At 39.8% G+C, this 21,422-nt stretch overlaps 1 long non-coding RNA gene across 1 annotated transcript in view; it reads left to right on the forward strand.

Moving 5' to 3' along the window:
- Nucleotides 1-21,422, forward strand: part of LOC139181695 (uncharacterized) — an 83,636-nt gene that overhangs the window by 60,071 nt on the left and 2,143 nt on the right. The window lies entirely within an intron of this gene.

Genomic DNA, 21,422 nt, shown 5'->3' on the forward strand with positions numbered 1-21,422 from the left:
GCTGGCTTTCTGTGTGTCTTCTTTGGAAAAATGTTTATTCAGATCCGTGTGCATCTTTAGATCTGCATTAAGTGCCGTATATTCATATATACAGCATACATATGGGTCTTGTGTTTTATATCCACTTAGCCACTCTGTGTCTTTTGATTAGAGCATATAGTCCACTTACATTTAAAGTAATTGTTGATAGGTATGTACTTATTGCCATTTTGTTCATTGTTTTCTTCCTTTGATCTCTTAAGTTGCTCTTTGATGACTATCTTTAGTGTTATGCTTGGATGTTTTTCTCTTTTTGTGTGTGTAGCTACTACAGATTTTTGGTTTGTGGTTTCATATATATATATGTATATATGTATTATTGTTTTAAGTTGATGATCTCTTAAGTTTGGATGAATCCTAACAACCCTGCATTTTCACTCCCTCCCATCTTTAATGTTTGTGACATCACATTTTACATATAATTGTTTTGTGTGTCCCTTTAACTGTTGTGGATATAGGTGATTTTACTATTTTTCTTTTTCAGCCTTTCTACTAGCTTTATAAATGGTTAGTCCACTATTTTACTGTACATGTGCCTTTACCAGTTAAATTTTTCCTTTTATAATTTTTATATTTATAGTTGCGGTCTTTTCTGCTTAGGGAAGTCCCTTTAACATTTCTTGTAAAGCTGGTTTAGTGGTACTGAACTCTTTTAGCTTTTGTTTGTCTGTAAAACTTTTTATCTCTCCTTCAGATCTGAATGGATTCCCTGGTGGCTCAGACCATAAAGAGCCTGTCTGCAATGTGGGAGACCCATGTATCCCTGGATCAGGAAGATCCCCTGGAGAAGGAAATAGCAGTCCCCTCCAGTATTCTTGGGCTTCCCTGGTGGCTCAGAGGTTAAAGCATCTGCCTCCAATGCGGGAGACCCGGGTTCGATCCCTGGGTCGGGAAGATCCCCTGGAGAAGGAAATGGTAACCCACTCTAGTATTCTTGCCTGGAAAATCCCATGGACGGAGAAGCCTGGTAGAAGCCTGGTAGGCTACAGTCCACGGGGTCACAAAGAGTCAGACACGACTGAGCGACTTCACCTTCACCTTCACCAGTATTCTTGCCTGAGAAATCCCATGGACAGAGAAGCCTGGCAGGCTACAGTCCATGGGGTCTCAAAGAGTCGGACACGACTTTCTTTCACAGATCTGAATGATAGCCTTGCCAGGTAGAGTATTCTTGGGTTTAGGTTTTTTCCTTTCATTATTTGGAATATATCATTCCACTCTTTGTGGCCTGCAAAATTTTCCTTAAAAGTCAGCTGAATTCCTTATGGGAATTCCCTTGCACTTGCTTTTCTCTCGTCGCTTTTAAGACTCTCCTTATCATTCATTTTTGCCAATTTAATTACAATGGGTCTAGGTGGGGACCTCTTTGGGGTCATCTTGTTTGGGACTCTCTGTGCTTCCTATACCTCGATATCGTTTCCTTCCCTAGGTTAGGGAAGTTGTCAGCCACTATTTCTTCAAATATGTTCTCTGCCCCTTCGTCTTTTCCTTCTGGTACCCCTATAATGCCAATGCTGGTATGCCTGATGTAATTCTAGAGAGCTCTTAAACTATCCTCATTTGCCTAATTCCTTTTTTTCTGTTCAACTTGGGTGATTTCCTCTACTTTGTCTTACAGTTTGCTGATTCATTCCACTGTATTATCTAGTCTACTGTTGATTCCTTCCAATGAACTTTCAATTTCAGTTATTGTATTTTTCAGGCCCTGTTTGGTTCTTCTTTATATTTTCTAGCTGTTAAACTTCACTGTGTTCTTCAGTTCTTCTCCTGAGTTTGTTGAGCATTTTTATGATCATTACCATGAGTCTTTGTCAGGCAGATTGCCTAGCTCCACTTCATTTTATTCTTCTCCTGAGGTTTTGTCTTGTTCCTGCCTTTGGAACATATTTATCTGTCTCCTCATTTTGCCTAATTTTCTGTATTTATTTCTAAGGATGAGGTAGGTTGGTTACACTTCCTGTTCTTGGAGAAGTGGGCTTATGCAGGAGACATTCAATCGGGCCCAGCGGCAAACTTCTCTCTGGTCACCAGAGCTATATTCTCTAGGATTGTCCCCTCTGTGGGCTACGTGGGCCCTTCTCTTGTGGCAGAGCTGACTACTGTGGGCACACTTGTAGGTAGGATTGGCCCCCAGTCTGGTTGGCTGCTGCCTGCTGGTGGCCTGGGTCACAGCCTGACTGGTTGCATGGTTCGAAATGTCCCAGGGCTGGTGCCAGCTGGCTGGTGGGCAGGTTGGGTCCTGGGTTGGCTGGCTGTTGTGTCAGGGGGGATCCAGAAGCTGGTGCTGACCTACTAGTGGGTGGGGTCGGGCCCCAAGTTGGCTGATTTGGGGAGCCAGGGGGCCTGGGTCTTGTCCCAGCCTGATGTTGGGCAGGGCTAGGTCCTGGGATCCCTGGCTATGGGGCAGGATGGTGGTCTAAGACTGATGCCAGCCCACTGGTGGGCAGATAAGACCCTGGCACTAATAGGCTAGAAGGAGGACTTGAAAATGGCACTTTCCAGTGTCCTTATGGTAAACAAGCTCCAAAAAGTGGCTGCTATCAGTATTTGTGTCCCTGGGGAGAGTCCCAGTTGCTTTCTGCCTCTCCAGGTCATTCTCTGAGATCAGCAAGCGAATCTGACCCAGGTTCCTTTCAAATTACTGCCTCTGCACTGGGACTTGAAACATGTGAGATATTGTGCAAACTGTTAAAGAGCAGAGTCTCTGTTTTCTACAGCCCTCAGTCTCTCCTGTATGCAAGTTCTGCTGACCTTCAAAGCTGGAACTTCTGGGCACTTGTCCTGCTGGGGCAGAACCCCCAGGCTGGGGTGCCCATTGTGGGGCTTGGACCCCTCACTCCTTGGAGAGAACCTCTGCAATTGTGATTATTCTCCTGTTTGTGAGTCAGCTACCCAGGGATGTGGGTCTTGACTATACTCTGTCCCAATTCTTCTTACCCATCTCATTGTGATTCCTTTATATCTTTAGCTGTGGAAGATAATTTTTGTTAATCTTCGGGTTCTGGTGGTAGTGATGGCCTTTTTTTTTTCATTTCTGAAATCAGTAATTTGTGCCTTCGTTTTTAGTTAATCTGACTAGAGGTTTATCTATTTTATTGATCTTTTCAAAGAACCAGACTTCGGTTTCATTGATTTTTCTCTTTTGTTTTCCTTGTATAACTTTCATTGATTTCTGCTTTAATTTTTTTAATATTTCTTTTCTTCTGCTTACTTTGGGTTTGATTTACTCTTCTTTTTCTAGTTTCCTAAGGTGGAAGCTGAGATTATTGATATCAGGTCTTTTTTTGTAATATATTAATTCTATGCTATAAATTTCCCTCTAAGCACTGCTTAGAATTTTTATAAATTATATTTTTATTTTCATATAATCCAAAATGTGTTTAAACTTCACTTGAGACTTCTTTGGCCTACGTGCTATTTGGAAGTATACTGTTTAATCTCTAAATATTTTGATATTTTTACAGGTATCTTTCTGCTATTGATTTTTTTAGTCTAATTCTACTATGTTCTGAGAGCATACTGATATAATTTATATTCTTATAAGTTTTGTTAAGATCTGTTTTATGACCCATGAATGTGGTCCATCTTGGTGAATGTTCCATTGAGCTGGAGAAGAATGTGTATTCTGCTATTGTTGGATGAAATACTCTGCAGATGACAATTAGATCCCGTTGACTGCTGGTGTGGTTCAGTTCAACTATACCATTATTAACTTTCTGCCTGCTGGATCTGTTTATTACTAATAGAGGGGTTTTAAACTCTCTAATTAAAATAGTGGACTTGTCTGTATCTTCTTCAGGTACTATCCATTTTCGCATCATGTATTTTGATGCTCTGTTAAATATACACATAATTTCCTTCCTCTAAAATCTGCTTTGTCTAAAACTAATATAGTTACTCCCACTTTCATCTGATTAGTGTGTTAGCATGTTATATCTTTCTCCATCTATTTACTTTTTAAAATTTGTTTATTTTTAATTGGAGGATATCTTTTAGCATCCTTTTACTTTTAATCTATATGTATCTTTACATTTAAAGTGTGTAGATAACATATAGTTGGGTCTTGTTTTTTTTATAATCCACTTGGATAGTCTGTCTTTTAATTGGTGTATATAGACCATTCACATTTAAAGTGATTATTGATACAGCTGGGTTAATACTGACAATATCTGTAATCATTTTCTATTCATTTTCCTTGATTTTTTACTTATGTGTGTGTATTCCACTCTTCCACTGCTTTCTATGGCTTTTTTTGAGCATTTACTATTATTCTATTTTCTCTCTTTCTTAGTATATTAATTATACTCATCTTTTTAATTAGTAGTAGTCATAGAGCTTACAATACACATTTACACAAATATAAATAAACTTTTAAATAACACTATACTGCTTCACAGGCACTGCAGGTACTTTGTAGTAGAATACACCCTTTATAAAATCACTGTCATTCATTTCACTTTTCCATAAACTATAATTATTCAATCAGCTCAGTTCAGTCAGTTCAGTCGCTCAGTCATGTCCGACTCTTTGCGACCCCATGAATCGCAGCACACCAGGCCTCCCTGTCCATCACAAACTCCCGGAGTTCACCCAGACTCAAGTTCATCAAGTCAGTGATGCCATCCAGCCATCTCATCCTCTGTCGTCCCCTTCTCCTCCTGCCCCCAATCCCTCCCAGCATCAGAGTCTTCTCCAATGAGTCAACTCTTCGCATGAGGTGGCCAAAGTACTGGAGTTTCAGCTTTAGCATCAGTCCTTCCAAAGAAATCCCAGGGCTGATTTCCTTCAGAATGAACTGGTTGAATCTCCTTGCAGTCCAAGGGACTCTCAAGAGTCTTCTCCAACACCACAGTTCAAAAGCATCAATTCTTCGGCACTCAGCCTTCTTCACAGTCCAACTCTCACATCCATACATGACCACAGGAAAAACCATAGCCTTGGCTAGACGGACCTTTGTTGGCAAAGTAATGTCTCTGCTTTTGAATATGCTATTTAGGTTGGTCATAACTTTCCTTCCAAGGAGTAAGCATCTTTTAATTTCATGGCTGCAGTCACCATCTGCAGTGATTTTGGAGCCCTAAAAAATAAAGTTTGACACTGTTTGCACTGTTTCCCTATCTATTTCCCATGAAGTGATGGGACCGGATGCCATGATTTTCATTTCCTGAAAGTTGAGTTTTAAGCCAACTTTTTCACTCTCCACGTTCACTTTCATCAAGAGGATCTTTAGTTCCTCTTCACTTTCTGCCATAGGGTGATGTCATCTGCATATCTGAGGTTATTGATATTTCTCCTGGCAATCTTGATTCCAGCTTGTGTTTCTTCCAGTCCAGCATTTCTCATGACGTACTCTGCATAGAAGTTAAATAAGCAGGGTGACAATATATAGCCTTGACGTACTCCTTTTCCTATTTGGAACCAGTCTGTTTTTCCATGTCCAGTTCTAACTGTTGCTTCCTGACCTGCATACAGGTTTCTCAAGAGGCAGGTCAGGTGGTCTGGTATTCCCATCTCTTGAAGAATTTTCCACAGTTTATTGTGATCCACACAGTCAAAGGCTTTGGCATAGTCAATAAAGCAGAAATAGATGTTTTTCTGGAACTCTCTTGCTTTTTCCATGATCCAGCGGATCATGTAATTATTCAGTACACTGTTGCTATTATTATTTTGAGCAAACTTTATTCTGTTAGGTTAATAATAAGAAAAATAAATGATTTCACTTTACCTTCCTTTATTCCTTCTTTAACACTCTTCCCTTCTTTATATAGATCTGAGTTTCTGACGTTATTTTCAGTTTTCTTAAAAAATTTAACATTTCTTGTGAGGCAGGTCAATTGGTGAAAAATTCCCTCAATTTCTGTTTGTCTGAGAAAATATTTCTCATTCACTTTTGAAGCATAGTTTTGCTGGATACAGAATTGTAGTTTGCTGGATTTTTTTCTTTCAACAATTTAAGTGCTTCATTCCTCTCTCTTACTGCTTGCATGGTTTCTGAAGAGAAATCATATGCAATTCTTAACCTCATTCCTCTATATGTAATGTGTTTTTCCTTTTTCAAGATGTTCTCTTTGTCTTTGATTTTCTGCAGTTTAAATATGATATGCCTAGGTGTAAGTTTTCTCACATGTACCTGCTTTGTGTTCTCTGGGCTTGGATTTTTGCTTTGGTGTTTGTCATTGCTTTTGGAAAATTCTCAGCCATTATCACTTCACTCATTAATTCTTTTTCCTTTCTTTCATCTCCTTCTGTCATTCCTATTACATACGTGTTACATTTTTTTGTAATTTTCCCAAAGTTCTTGAATATTCTATTGAATTTGATCACATTTTCAGTTTGGGACATTTCTCTTGGCATACTTTATTTATTTATTTATCTATGGCTGTGCTAGGTCTTTGTTGCTGCATGCAGTTTTTTCTAGTTGTGACAAGCAGGGAGCTATTCTTTGTTGCAGTACGCGGGCTTCTCATTGCTGTGGCTTCTATCGCTGTAAAGCATGGGCCCTAGGGCATATGGGCTTCAGTAGCTGTGGCATATGGGCTCAGTAGCTGCAGTTTCCAGGCTCTAGAACAGAGACTCAATAGTTGTGACACATTGGCTTAGTTGCTTGCTCTGCAGCGTTTTCCCAGATGCTAGAAAAAAAAAATCTGTGGGATTTTCCCATATCAGGGATTAAACCTGTGTCTCCTGGATTGGCAGGCAGATTCTTTGCTACTGAGCCACGAGGGAAGCCACTTGCCATATCTTTAGATGACTTACTCTTTCTTCAATCATGTCCAGTGTGCTGATGAGTTCATCAAAAGCATTCTTCATTTTTGTTACAGTGTTTTTGATTTCTCACATTTCCTTTTGATTCTTATTTTACATCTCTCTTTACATTGCCCATATATGCTCACGTTTTGCCTCCTTTTTTCATTAGAGTTCTCAACACATTAATCTTATTTATTTTAAGTTCCAAGTCTGATAATTTCAAAATATCTGCCATACCAGAGCCTGGTTCTGATGCATGATTTGTCTCTTCAGATTGATTTTTTTTTTTCTGCCTTTTAGAATGCCCAGTACTTTTTTGTTGAAACTCAGACATGATGTACTGAGTAAAAGTAACTGAGGTAAATGGAGCATTAGTGTGAGGTCTTATGTTAAGCTCTCTCGGAGTTAGGCTAGTTTTACTGTTTTTTGTAGCCATGGGGTCAGAGGCTAAAATCTGCCTAGTGTCTTTCTTTATCCTCTCCATTGTTATTGGGTTTCCCTAGATTCTTCTTCTTAAACAGTGTCTAAGGCTTGCAGGTCTTTCAATCTCCTGTTATTATATAGGATCCCAATTGATGCGTAGCAAATTGTAGGGGAAGGAGAAATGTTCTATAATCATATAATTAGCTCTCAGTATTTAGTGATCCATGTCCCTGAGTTGTGACCTTCAAAAGCACTAATTAACTTTGCTCCTGCCCACCAGTGTAGGTAAGACAGGAAAGCTAGTGGAGTTGGGCATATATTCCTTCTTCCAGGGTGGTTCCATTTCACTGTAGCCCACCAGGCTCCTCTGCCCTGGAATTCTCCAGGAAAGAATACTGGAGTGGGTTCCCATTTCCTTCTCCAGGGGATCTTCCTGACCCAGGGATCGAACCCATGTGTCTGGAATTGCAGGCAGACTCTATACTGACTGAGCCACCAGTGAAGACATTCCAGGGTGGTTAGACTCTGATAAAACCCAAATTAGTTAGTCTAAGATAAAATCATTTCCCTTGGTTTTTCCAGTAGTCATGTATGGATGTGAGAGTTGGACTATAAAGAAAGCTGAGCGCCGAAGAATTGATGCTTTTGAACTGTGGTGTTGGAGAAGACTCTTGAGAGTCCTTTGGACTGCAAGGAGATCCAACCAGTCCATCCTAAAGGAGATCAGTCCTGGGTGTTCATTGCAAGGACTGATGTTGAAGCTGAAACTGCAGTCCTTTGGCCACCTGATGCGAAGAGCTGACTCATTTGAAAAGACCCTGATGCTGGGAAAGATTGAGGGCAGGAGGAGAAGGGGACCAGAGAGGATGAGATGGTTGGATGGCACCACCGACTCAATGGACATGAGCTTGAGTAAACTCTGGGAGTTGGTGATGGACAGGGAGGCCTGGCGTGGTGCGGTTCACGGGGTCGCAAAGAGTCAGACACAACTGAGCGACTGAACTGAACTCAACTGAGGCCAGGCCTTAGTTAATGAGAATAAAGAACTCTAGGCTTATTTTAAATGGTTACATTTCCCCCTCCTCTACCTATAACAATTATAAGTTTTTCACCAAACCTGAGAACCTGGTGGGGATCCTAAAGGTAAAAACTCACAAAAAGGAGTTTTTCTCTCTGAAGCTAGAACATGCTCCTTCTCCAGCAATTAGTCGATTACCTGATTACCCGTTAAGTGCTCCAACCAGGATCCAGCAGTGGTGATTGTATTCACCTGTCTTTCCAGTTTTCAAGGTAAAAACCACAAGGCAGTTTGCCCTGTGACCTCAATTTTCTGTGATTTTAAGAGGACTTGCTGATTTTCATTTCCTTAAGCCTTTGTTCTTGTGACAATTGGAGTGACAACTTCTAAGCTTTTTACATGTTAAGAAACTACAAGCTCTTTCTAGTCTCTCTTCTGTGCATAAAGGTATATAAAGTTTTCTATTTATATAATTAACAACATATAACAATATACATTTTATAAACTACTTCTAAAGTTAACACATTGTGTACATTTTTGTGCCATTAAATATTCCCCCTATACTACATGCCTAGTGACATGATTTTTCATTAACACAGTTGAAACATAATTTCTTTAACCAATCCCCTATTTGAGGGTTCAATTTGTGTCCTTTTCTTTGTTTTAAAAAAATTCCATGATAAATATCCCTGTATATAGGGGCTTCCCTGGCTGTCCAGTAGTTAAGACTCTGTGCAGATTCTACTGCAGGAGACAGTAGAAGATCCATGGTCGAGGAACTAAGATCCCATATGCCTCTGCTGCTGCTGCTGCTGCTAAGTCACATTAGTCGTGTGCAACTCTGTGCGACCCCATAGACGGCAGCCTACCAGGCTCCCCCGTCCCTGGGATTCTCCAGGCAAGAACACTGGAGTGGGTTGCCATTTCCTTCTCCAATGCATGAAAGTGAAAAGTGAAAGTGAATTCGCTCAGTCGTGTCTGACTCTTAGCAACCCCATGGACTGCAGCCTATCAGGCTCCTCCATCCATGGGATTTTCCAGGCAAGAGTACTGGAGTGGGTTGCCATTGCCTTCTCCGCCGTATGCCTCTAGGTGTGGCCAAAAAATAAACAAAAAATAAATATCCTTGCATATACACTAATGTATGTAATACTGGTTATTTACTAAATATAAATTCTTAGAGGTAGATTTATTGAGTCAAAGGTAATGAACGCTTTTAAATTCCCAATCTATACTGTCAAGCTGCCTTCCAGAAAAGCTGCACTAATTTACTTCCCAATTGCAGTGTGTGAAAATGTCCAACACTGGATATTTTAATTGCTTAAAACTTCGCAAATTTGGTGAGGGAAAATGGAAACAATATATTTTTTTTATCAGTAACTTTTAATTTCTCTTTTTATGATATTACCATTATTATTGTTAATATTATTATCCTAAGCTACATTCTGGACTAAATGTAAGTGCTCAAGACCATTTATTGATTAAAAGAACTCTGAAAAATCAAAATTACTTTGTAGGCAAAAGTTATATATTTTTCACCCAAGTCTCAGGAATACAATTTTTTTGGTAAATACACAAATTAGACCTCTGCTCCACAGTGTTATAGAATGAAGTAGGAAATATTTTTAACAATCCCTGCATGTTTAACTGAAGACAGACAAATCATGAATTTCCCAAAATAAACATAAATTAGGCACCTTTTGCAAACTTCCACATACTGGTGAGAAGAGAATGACCGTTTCTCTAAAATAAATTTGATAAATTCATAATCTTTAAAACACCTAAGTTATTTGCCTTTCATATCAACAACTTACCTAGACATTTCAGAAAAATCTGAGTATACACTTAGAAGCAAATCCATGAAGGAGGCTATTTAGGTGGTATTATTAGGCTGGCATAAATTGCCTTGTATGGTTCTTCAATTGCTAATACTTGGATGGAGGTAAGCTGGAAATTACTTTGTTGATTTAAATTCACATTGCAAAGTAAGATGGAACCTGTGTATTACATATTTGATTCTGGATTATTTTGCCAGAAATAATCAGCTCCCTCAGAGGCTGACATGAGAACTACCTACTTCAAATATGAAACTGGATGAGCTTTCATTATTAGCAATGTGATCTGCATGGTTGGGTGATTTATTCCTTTCTGGATGATAAAGAGATGGGATAATAAAAGATAAGGACCCACCCCTGAAAGACTAAGCAAGCACCAAAATAAGGCAAGCTATCAAAATGTGGGTTTCATGTGCATTTACGTATTTTAAAACTCATTTCCAAATTGCTAAGATTCTAACTTACAGGCAAGTCAATTTCCAAAGGAACAGTATACACCAATGCCACAAGGAGGGTATTCTTTATCTACAGCTGTTAAACAAGTTGCTATCACCTCTCTAAAATATCTTTAAGATAGATGTCTTTACAGAAACTCTTAAATGGATCCTTTCAATATATCTGAGCTCACCACTATTCATGACAACCACAGATGATCCAAATAACTTGTTTCAGCCAACAGATTCTGTTTGCCCCAAATTCAGCCTCTAGACAGGGTACTGTTAGACAATGTGTGAAACTGACTGATCTGAATTTGCCTGCTCCAAATTTGGCTCAAGGATAAGGAGGTAGAAGATAAAGGTAAAAAGAAGCCAAGAAACCAGGTCCTGAAGAACACTGAGCCATTTGAGCATGATGATAACAGTAATAAGAAAAATAACAACAAAATTTGTTGAACATGTCTTATAAGCTAAGGGTTTTACATCCATGAATTCAAAAATTCTTACCACAACCCTACAAGCTAGATCCCATTATTAGCCCCATTTTAGACATGAGGCACAGGGAGGTGTGGTAACTTGCCTAAGTTGACATAAGTAGTCAAGGTATGGAGGTGGGATTCAAATCTAAGAAGGCTGGCCTCAGAACCAAGGACTGAAACCACAGTAGCATTTTGCCTGTCCTGCTACATGAGTGTAAAGTGCATGTCACCCACTTTTAGAACTTAAAAAATAAAGGGCTTCCACACATTCTTGCCTAACTTTTTCTCAAACCACCCTTCCCACCCTACCTGGAAACACAGCTTTGCTCACCTTTTAAAGAATCAGGTGTTGTCCGTAGTGAAGCCAAGTCATACTCAAATGACTATAGGAAACGATACAACTGGAAGACTTCATTTTGCATTTTTTGGTATTTATCTCAAGGACAGATTATAAAGTATGAAATAGTGCCTATGCTTCCAAGAGCTATGAAATAGAGATGGGACGAGAAGAGTAACTCAGCTAAAAGTTCTTTTTCATTCTCTTTATACCCATCAGCATTTTTCTCACAATACATGGCATTTATCTCACATTACAATACTAGGTCAAGGTCTAAGTTGCTTCAGTCGTGTCCGACTCTGTGCGACCCCGTGGACTATATCCCGCCAGGCTCCACTGTCCATGGGATTCTCCAGGCAAGAATACTGGAGTGGGTTGCCATGCTCTCCTCCAGGGGATCTTCCTGACCCAGGGATTGAACCTACGTCTCTTATGTCTCCTGCATTGGCAGGCGGGTTCTTTACCACTAGTGCCATACTAGTGTCTTCCCAACTATGCATCTTGAGGATGAAAACATCTTACTCAAAAACTAACTATGCATCAAAACCTGACCATAAATGCAAACATAGTGGTTTGCATCAAGTACTCTGGTCCCATTACCTCAGCAACATGGGATTTGGCTAATTATGCTCCAAAGAGAAATCCACAAATTCCTGGAAGGAGCAAATTCAGGAACTGAAGGCAGAGACAAGGAGCTAAACGGTAATATCACTGGTGCTATAAAACAACACTTCTGCAATTACTGACACTGATTTCAACTACATAGCAAAAGTAAATACTATAATTTTTTTTTAACTATAATCTTTAAGACATGTTTTACCATGGTTGTCCAAGATTGGGTGCTTAGCTGAATTACAGCTGATTTCTCCATGAGTGCATGGAACAATGCTCAATTTTCAGAAACTATGATAAAGTCCATTTCAGCACATTCTTGTAAGTCTGAACTTTAAAAAACTTTCATGAGTTACACAGCAACATTGACCACACCTCAAGTTCCAGTATATTATCTTGGACAAGAAGCACAAGTGAGTTGATTTTATTGAAACAGTGATACCTCACCAACTTGAAGGAGACGCAAGTAAGCAAAGTAAACTTATCACTTGCCAGTACCTGAGCGATACCATCTGGAGACTTCAAGTGCTCAGTCTCTCAGTCATGTCCAACTCTTTGTGACTCCATGGACTGTGGCCTGCTGAGTTCCTTTGTCCATGGGATTTCCCAGGCAAGAATACTGGAGTGGGTTGCCATATTCTATCTCCAAGGGATTTTCCCAACCCAGGCATTGAACCCTTGTCTCCTGTGGCTCCTGCACTGGCAGATTCTTTACCACTGAGCCACCTGCAAAGTCCAGAGACTTCATGACTTACCACTGACTCATGGTATCTGTAGAGTAGAACTTGGTCCCAAGGGAATTTCAATGAACATTTGAGATGGACCTTCAACCTGTAGCATCACAGCTATTTTTCAAATGGGTTCATGTGGCCCTAATTGAAAGTGATAATCCCTGATACTTTAAGGGCCCCTGTTAACAGAAATGATGACAAAAAGTAAACAACAAAGATGTGCTTCTATGCCATCAATGTTTTCCCCAACCATTACTGTCTAGCACCGAGCACCAGGTCAAAAGTTCAATAACTTCATCACCAGTCTAAAGGCAAGAAACGTTCCCATGAACAGTTTTCGATAAGAGCTATTACTGTAGACACATCATCATGTTAAGTACTACAATAATATTTATTTTATTATAACACACACAGTCAGTGGACAGGGAGAGATGAATCTTTGCTGTTCATTATATAAGAGGACAAATCAAGTAAACAAATTCCTTTTGGAGTATTTTTTTAAAGGCTACTATAATAGTGAAGAAAAAATTAAAAGCATAAGTACTTCTCTGTTAGACATTTATCTAACTTGAAGCAGGACAAAGGGCATGATGTAGCAGTCATTACAGAAAAAAAATGTCCTATTTCTCTGGAAATTGGGTTTCTAGAACTGAAGTCTCAGTCAGAATTCCTCAGGGCTTTAAGACGTCATTTTCAGGCTACCGAAGCCAGTGAAAGCAGAAAGTCAAGAAAAACCCAAGTCCTTCACTTTTGAGTATACAGCTTATTTCTCTTTATCTGGTAGTTAATTATCTTATTCCTACTTGTTGGATCATTTGTCCAAAATTAATTCAACTTAATATATATTGAGTGGCCTATGCACAGCCTGGGCTTCCCACTACCCGCCTTTTCTACTAGCTTTTCTACTAGCAGGTGGGCAAACTCAATGAGAAGAAAAGGTCCATATTTTGAAGAGGTTTGAGAGTTGAGCAAGGCAACATCATTGGCTAAGTTGAGAAATGAAGATTTTCCATGAAATTTCACTTCATTGTGCCCTTTTATCTCCCATTAACATGGATAACTGAGACTTGATGGTATTCTCAAGGCCATGGGAGATACTTTTACAGAAAGGCTGCTCAACTGGTGAAACCTGATCTGAATAATTTTTCTGGCTAAAATAATCTCTTGTCATCTGGCATAGGACTTTGGGCAAAAAATTAAATCTCTTGTCTGAAAAAAACAAATTGTTCTTTCTATCAGCACCTCAGCTGCACAAATCTCTGCTAAAGGAGGTTTACTTACTATTTGGTCAAGAATTTAAGTTGTGCTCTTGAACTTTTCACAACAGAATCAACTTTGTGTGCCCCACAACTGATACCTAACTTATCCAGTTTTCACTTCAGACAACATAGGCTAAATCTCCACTACAGGTGCACTTTAGAGAATCCATGATGAATCAGTGCTTCATTTAAAAAAATTTTAATAGGAGGATAATTGCTTTACAATGCTGTGTTGATTTCTGCCATTCACCAGTGTGAATCAGCCATAAATATACATACGTCCCCTCCTCTTGAGCCTCCCTCCCACCCCTCTAAGTCGTCACAGAGCACTGGGTTGAGCTCCCCATGTTATACAGCAACTTCCACCTAGCTGGCTTATTTATATATGGTAATGTATATATTTCAACAGTATTTTATCAGTGCATTCCACGCTCTCCTTCCCCTGCTCTGTCCACAAGTATGCTCTCTAAGTCTGCATCTCTATTCCTGCCCTGCAGATAGGTTAATCAGTATTATTTTCTAGATTCTATACATATGCATTAATATATGATATTTCTTTTTTTCCTTCTGACTTACTTCACTCTGTGTAACAGGCTCTAGGTTCATCCACCTCACTAGAACTGACTCAAGCTTGTTCCTTTTTATGTCTGAGTAATATTCCATTGTACATATGTACCACAACTTCTTTATCCATTCATCTGTCAATGTACATCTAGGTTGATTCCATGTCCTGGCAATTGTAAATAGTGCTGCAATGAACACTGGGGTACATGTGTCTTTTTGAATTATGGCTCATGCAGCTCAATATCAGAAAAACAAACAACTCAATCAAAAAATGGGCAGAAGACCTAAACACATACTTCTCCAAAGAGGACACCCAGATAGCCAATAAACACATGGAAAAATGCTTAACACTGCTCATTATTAGAGAAATGCAAATCAAAACTACAGTGATGTATCATCTCACTCCAATCAGAATGGGCATCATAAAAAAAATCTATAAACAATAAATGCTGCAGAGGATGTGGAGGAAAGGGAGCCCCCCTGTACTGTTAGTGGTAATGTAAACTGGCACAGCCACTATGGAGAACAGTATAGAGATTCTTTTCAAAACACTAGAAATAAACTACCATATGACCCAGTAATCCCACTACTGGGCACATACCCTGCCTGAGTGCTTCATTTTTATAAAATAATTTTTTGTGTTGTTGTTGTCATTTAGCTGCTAAGTCATGTCCAACTCTTTTGTGATCCCCATAGACTGTAGCCCACCAGGCTCCTCTATCCATGGGATTTCCCAGACAAGAATACTGGAGTGGGTTGCTATTTCTTTTTCCAGGGGATCTTCCCAACCCAGGGATAGAACTTGGGTCTCTGGCATTGCAGGCAGATTCTTTACCATCTGAGCCACCATGGAGGCTCACATATGAGTGTGTGTGTGTGTGTAGCTGCAAAAAAAAAAAAAAAAAAAAGACTCTAAGTCTATATACCAATTAACCATGATTAACATAAATGTTGAGATTACCAATGACTTTTGTTTCTCTAATACTTTTATTTTCTTCTGAATGTTGAAAAATGACATCTATTTTTAAATAGAAAAAAATCATGTTGATGTAAACTTTGCTTAGGGTATCTGATAATTGACAATGCAGTCTACTAGACATATTAAACAACCATATGTATAACATTTCCATGTTCTAGCCTTCGATTAGCTTATATCATTCAAAGTTAAACTATCTGGACTACATTAACTTAGCACTTATAAAAAAACTTATATTGAGCTATAATTTAATGTTTGCCCTATTCCTTTACAGAGGGTTAATAGAGAAATGCCAAATATGATTCTTCTTTCATACCATTTGAATAAGTGGGAGGTAGATGAAATTGTACCTTTCTCTTGCCAACCAATGGAAAGCTTCTCTTTTTTATCTTTTCAGGAAGCATACACCAACTTAGAAACATGAATACTGTAATGTATCAACCTTTGTGCATGCTCAGTCACTCAATTGTATCTGACTCTCTGAGACCCCATAAACTATAGCCCACCAGGCCCCTCTGTCCATGGAATTTTCCAGCCAAGAACACTGGAGTGGGTTGCCATTTCCTTCTCCAGGGGATCTTCCTGACCCAGGGATGGAACCCACATCTCTTGCATCTCCTGCATTGCAGGTGGATTCTTTACCACTGAGCCACCTGGGAAGCCTCATGATACCAAATCAGGTGTTAAAAATATCTACCCTTTCTACTTCGGTCAGATGGCCTCTATTTTTTTGCTTCAGCTTTTAAAAAGTTATCTTGCAACTATTCTTTCATATATGCTGTGATGCACTGGGTGTCCGACTCTTTGTGACCCCATGGACTGTAGCCTGCCAGGTGCCTTTGTCCATGGGGATTCTCCTGGCAAGAATGCTGGAGTAGGTTCCCATGCCCTCCTCCAGGGGATCTTCCCAACCCAGGGATTGATCCCAGGTCTCTCACACTGCAGGTGGATTCTTTACCATCTGAGTCACCAGGGAAGCCCAAGAATACTGTAGTGGGTAGCCTATCACTTCCCCAGGGGATCTTCCCAACCCAGGAATTGAACCAGGGTCTCCTGCATTGCAGGTGGATTCCTTACCAGCTGATCTACCAGGGAATCCCATTCTTTCATATATAACCTATATCTACTCTTTTGGGAAGTAGCACGCTATAAATCTTAAATGAGTAAAACGCTTTTTGCAAAGACCTTGTGACAATGATAAAAGTCCAGGTGTGCTCCAAATACTAAAGACAGAGCCTTGGTTTCCCTGATGCCTCAGACAGTAACAAATGTGCCTGCAATTCAGGAGACAGGTTCAATCCCTGGGTCGGGAAGATCCCCTGGAGGAGGAAATGGCAACCCATTCCAGTATTCTTGCCTGGAGAATCCCATGGACAGAAGAGCCTTGCAGACTACAGTCTATGGGGTCCAAAGAGTTGGACGTGACTGAGGGACTAACACTTCCACTTTCATTTTTCTGGTTTCCCTTGCCCTCCCTGCTGCACAACCCCTTATTCTCCCATCCTTTAGTTTGCTGTCCAGAAGGGAAGAATTCCTCTCAGAGAGTAGAGAATCTTTAGTTCAGAGAGAGCGTGAACGACTCAACCAACACCACACAGTGAGCAATAGAACTGACCAGAAGCCAGGTCTCCTGACTTAGAGCACAGTTCTCTCTCCATTCGACTATGAGGGCATTCCAATCCTTCTGATAAGTCAGGGAAATCTAAGAAGCATGCACATAAAGGCACATATTTTTAGCCTTCCTCACACATTTCCTTTGGCTTAGCTTATTTAGGTTCCAGAATAACTTTAGTCCTAGACTCTATCTTTTAACTCCCAAATAGTATACTGCCTGTCTTTGGAATTCTGATTACAAAGTTCTTTATTCATCTACTCAGATCATCTCACATGTTAAGTGGCTGCCATGTGCAAAGCTGTGCATGCCATCCTAAGTCACTTCAGTTGTGTCCGACTCTTTGGGACCCCATGGACTGTAGCCTGTCAGGATCCTCTGTCCATGGGATTCGCCAGGGTAGAATACAGGAGTAGGTTGCTATTTCCTTCTCCACATGTGCAAAGCACTGGGCTTCTATTCAAGAGAAGGCACTGGCTTCCTCAAAGAACTGCTAGACACAAACTGGTGTTGTGAACAGAACAGCGGATCTGGAGACCTGGGTTTTCATTCTGGTGCTGCCCTGGATTTGCTGTCTGGCTTTGTACAAAGTCACTTGGCCTGGCCGACTGGGGCATTGGTGTGCTGGAATGCTGTCTGGCTTTGTACAAGTCCACTTGGCCTCACTCAGTTCAAGTTTCTCATTAGAAAATTAAGGTGATATATCATTGGGCCTGTAGAGAGGTTACTCTAATTGCTGTGTTGTGCGATGATAGTCACTCAGTCGTGTCTGACTCTGCAACCCCATGGACTGTAGCCTGCCAGGCTCCCCTGTCCATGGAATCTCCAAGCAAGAATACTGGAGTGGGTTGACATTCCCTTCTCCAGGGGATCCTTCTGACCCGAGGATCAAACCCGGGTCTCCTGCACTAGAGGCAGATTCTTTACTGTCTGAGTCATCAGGGAAGCTACCATTCATTAAAACTGTGTGCCAGCCACTGTCACACAGCCCTCTGTGTGCACAATATGATCGAGTCTTTAGATGACCATGTTTACAATCAATACACTATTATTTCCCCTACTGTACTGATAAGAGCACTAAAGCTGGAGAGATTAAGCAACATTCCCAAAGTAAGTAAGGAAGTCGTGGATCTGGGGTTTGGATCAAAGTGGACTCCAGAGTTTCCATAGCCAACACCACTGGTCCCTCCCAACATAAAAAATAATTAAGAATATACCTTGAAAGGCATTAAGCTAATTTTAAAGCATTCTCATTTACTCTACTTCTACCTATCTGAACTTCTATGATGTGAATATGTCTATTCTTCTGCTCATTTCTTTGTCTTGTCAAATAATCACCTCAAATGTCCAAGTGATAACCTGGAGGTGAAGGACTCAAGCCCTTGACTTTCACAATACAGAGGCTCTGGGTAGGCTCCATAAGACCATGCTTCCTGTGTCTCAAAATTTCACTATCTTCTTCCTTCTCTGCAATCTTTTGGGGACTCATCCTTCCTGGGAAGTTCAGAGGCCCATTTTCAGCCAAATACAAATGTTAGAAGCTTTTCTCCAAAGGAGAAAAATGAGTGAGAATCTAGTCCCTCGGAAGATCCAGCTAACCCATCTTATAAAGCAGGCACAGAAGCCATGAAATACACCAACCATTTCTCTCCCAAGGACTTTTGCCAGCCTTGGCACAGGCTGGTTCATTTGAAATATATGATTAAATATTCTTAACAACTCAATTATTCTACCTCACTTTGATCAATAGTTCATTACCTAAGTCAGATGTGCCAAAAGAGGCAAACTCTTCAGCTCATTTTGTCCTACATTTGCATGAATATTATGCACTGAATATTATGCTTCTTTGAACTTCAAAAGAACTTCCTGGCCTCTTTTGACTACAACTTTAACAATAGAGCATAATGGAATTATAGAAAGACACTTTCCCAGCTAAAGATCTCCATCCTCGCTGCTTTTGGACAGGAACAAACTTTTATATAAGCCATAAATGGCTCATTCATCCACTGTGATGGCACTGTCCATATTTCCCGGGTTCCTGAGCGGGTTTTCCCTCCTGTGAGAGCAAGGTAACTCTGGCTAATTAGCTACTAGCAAGTGGCAGCACCCACTTCTACTTTTCCTTGTGCAAACAGCTTTCTGCTTTGAAAGCATTTCCTCCAGACCTCCTCAGATTCTACACCAGTTGAGTGAGTGTCTTTGACCATAATAGCGTCACCCCTCATTCCATCCTGATGCCTAAAATGGGAGAGCAAACAGGCTACCGAGCATCTGTCTTGACCAACATGCTTATACTCAAACCAGCCCATGAGTGAGAAAAAACCTTGGCTTCCTTGGGTAAAACAGTATCAGGCAGCAAGGAGCGACATGAAACTTTATGATCCTTACACATTTCTTGAAGTTTTTTCTGTTATTTTTTCCCCTCATTTTGCTTCTTCCATTCCTATACCTACTCTTCTCTAGAACTCAACAGCACAATATGGGAATCCTGATTTTCTTTTACTTCAAAGGACTTTTTCCTGTTGTCAAAGTAATATTGCCAATTGTGAAATCTTTGGAATAAACAGAAGTATAAAAATGAACAAAATAACAGTCATGAAACTACTACCCAGAGATAAAAAATTAGTTCCCTCTTGCACACCATGTGTGTGCGTGCATGCTCAGTCGTGTCTGACTCTTTGTGTCCCCATCGACTGTAGTCTGCCAGGCTGGCTCCTCTGTCCATGGGGTTTTCCAGGCAAGAATACTGGAGTGGCGCTGCCATGCCCTTCTCCAGGGGATATTCCTGACCCAGGGATTGGACCTTTTTCTCCTTGATTGGCAGGTGGATTCTCTACCACCGAGCCACCTGGGAAGCCTCACTGTGCACCAAGCATGAATATAAAGTTCAGGTAGAAGAGAGAACTATGGGTAAAACCCCAAACTACAGAAGCAGTAGAAAAAATATAAGAATATGGAGTAGGAAAGACCTTCTTAGGAATAAGAAGAAATCCACAAGCCATAAAGGAAATGAATGACAGATCTGACTACACAAAAATTTAAAACTTCTATATGGGAAAATATGGCTTATACAAAGTTTGAATGAAATGGCAGACTGGGAAAACAATACGTGAAATACAAAAGGTTAATAACAACATTTGAAATAACAAAATGTTAATAAATAAGCTTTTGCAAATCAATAAGACAAGCAACCCAACTGAAAAATAGCCAATTCACTGGAGAAATACAATTGAATTAAAAGTAATTGAATACACTCCAGTAACAGGAAACTCTCACAGCACAACTGAAATAGGATTTCCTCTAGTAAACTGGCCCATGAATACAGCGAATAAGAATACTTTTAGTGAAGGAATTAGAAATGGACATGCATACATATATGGTGGAAGTGTAAACTGATACTTTTTTTGGAAGGACAATTTGACAGTTTTTGCCAAGATTAAAACTGAGCATACACTTTGACCTGACAATTACTCACAAACACTTGCTTAAGTGCTTTCAGGCATTCACTAATGCCTTACTTATAGTAATAACAAAACTGGAAACAATCTAAATATCTACAAATAGGGACTATCTAAACAATCCATGGCACACTCATATAACCGGGTACTATGTAGGCATTAGAATGAACATGGTACTGTTACACTGAAATGTTCTGACATGGAAGGATGTCCTGGACACACTGCTGAATAAAGCAAGTTATAAGGAATAAAATATATATATATATATATATATATATATATATATATATATATAATATCCAATTTTTGTAAAAGAAAAAATCCCTATAGATATGTATGTTTTGATAACACAGAGAGAAAACAGCATGGAAGAAACAGAAAACTATTACTATTATTAATAGTAACAGTCATCCCTAAGGTGCGGGAATGGGAGTTGAGAGAAACAGGTTCTTTATGAAGTTCAGATACTTTCACATCATTTTGTTCAGTGAGTAGTATTCATTTCACAATTTAAGAAATTTCAAAATAAGCTAATATAAGCATTTTCCAGGGCTATCATTTGCAATAAGGAGTGTTTGGTAGCATGAGAATGCATTACAAGGATCATTTATGCAACCGTTTCCTAGTGTTTCTAATGTCTTGTAGAGCTGCAATATAAATTTCGGTGCATGCAGTGTATGTGTGTGTGCAGTGTATGGGTGTGTGAGTGTGTATGTGTGCCGAGGCAACATACCTAAGGCATAGACTTTTAGAGTCTCCTTTTAGTGGAGATAACTTTGCACATATCTTTGAGACAGTTAGCTTGGGTCAGGCCCCAAAGAATGATGTTGAGGGCTCATTTAGGGAATGACGATGACCTAAGCCTCATTATCTGACTATAAGCTGGAAATACTAG

Source organism: Bos indicus, chromosome X (genome assembly GCF_029378745.1).
Source record: "Bos indicus isolate NIAB-ARS_2022 breed Sahiwal x Tharparkar chromosome X, NIAB-ARS_B.indTharparkar_mat_pri_1.0, whole genome shotgun sequence".
In the NCBI taxonomy this organism is placed as follows: domain Eukaryota; kingdom Metazoa; phylum Chordata; class Mammalia; order Artiodactyla; family Bovidae; genus Bos; species Bos indicus.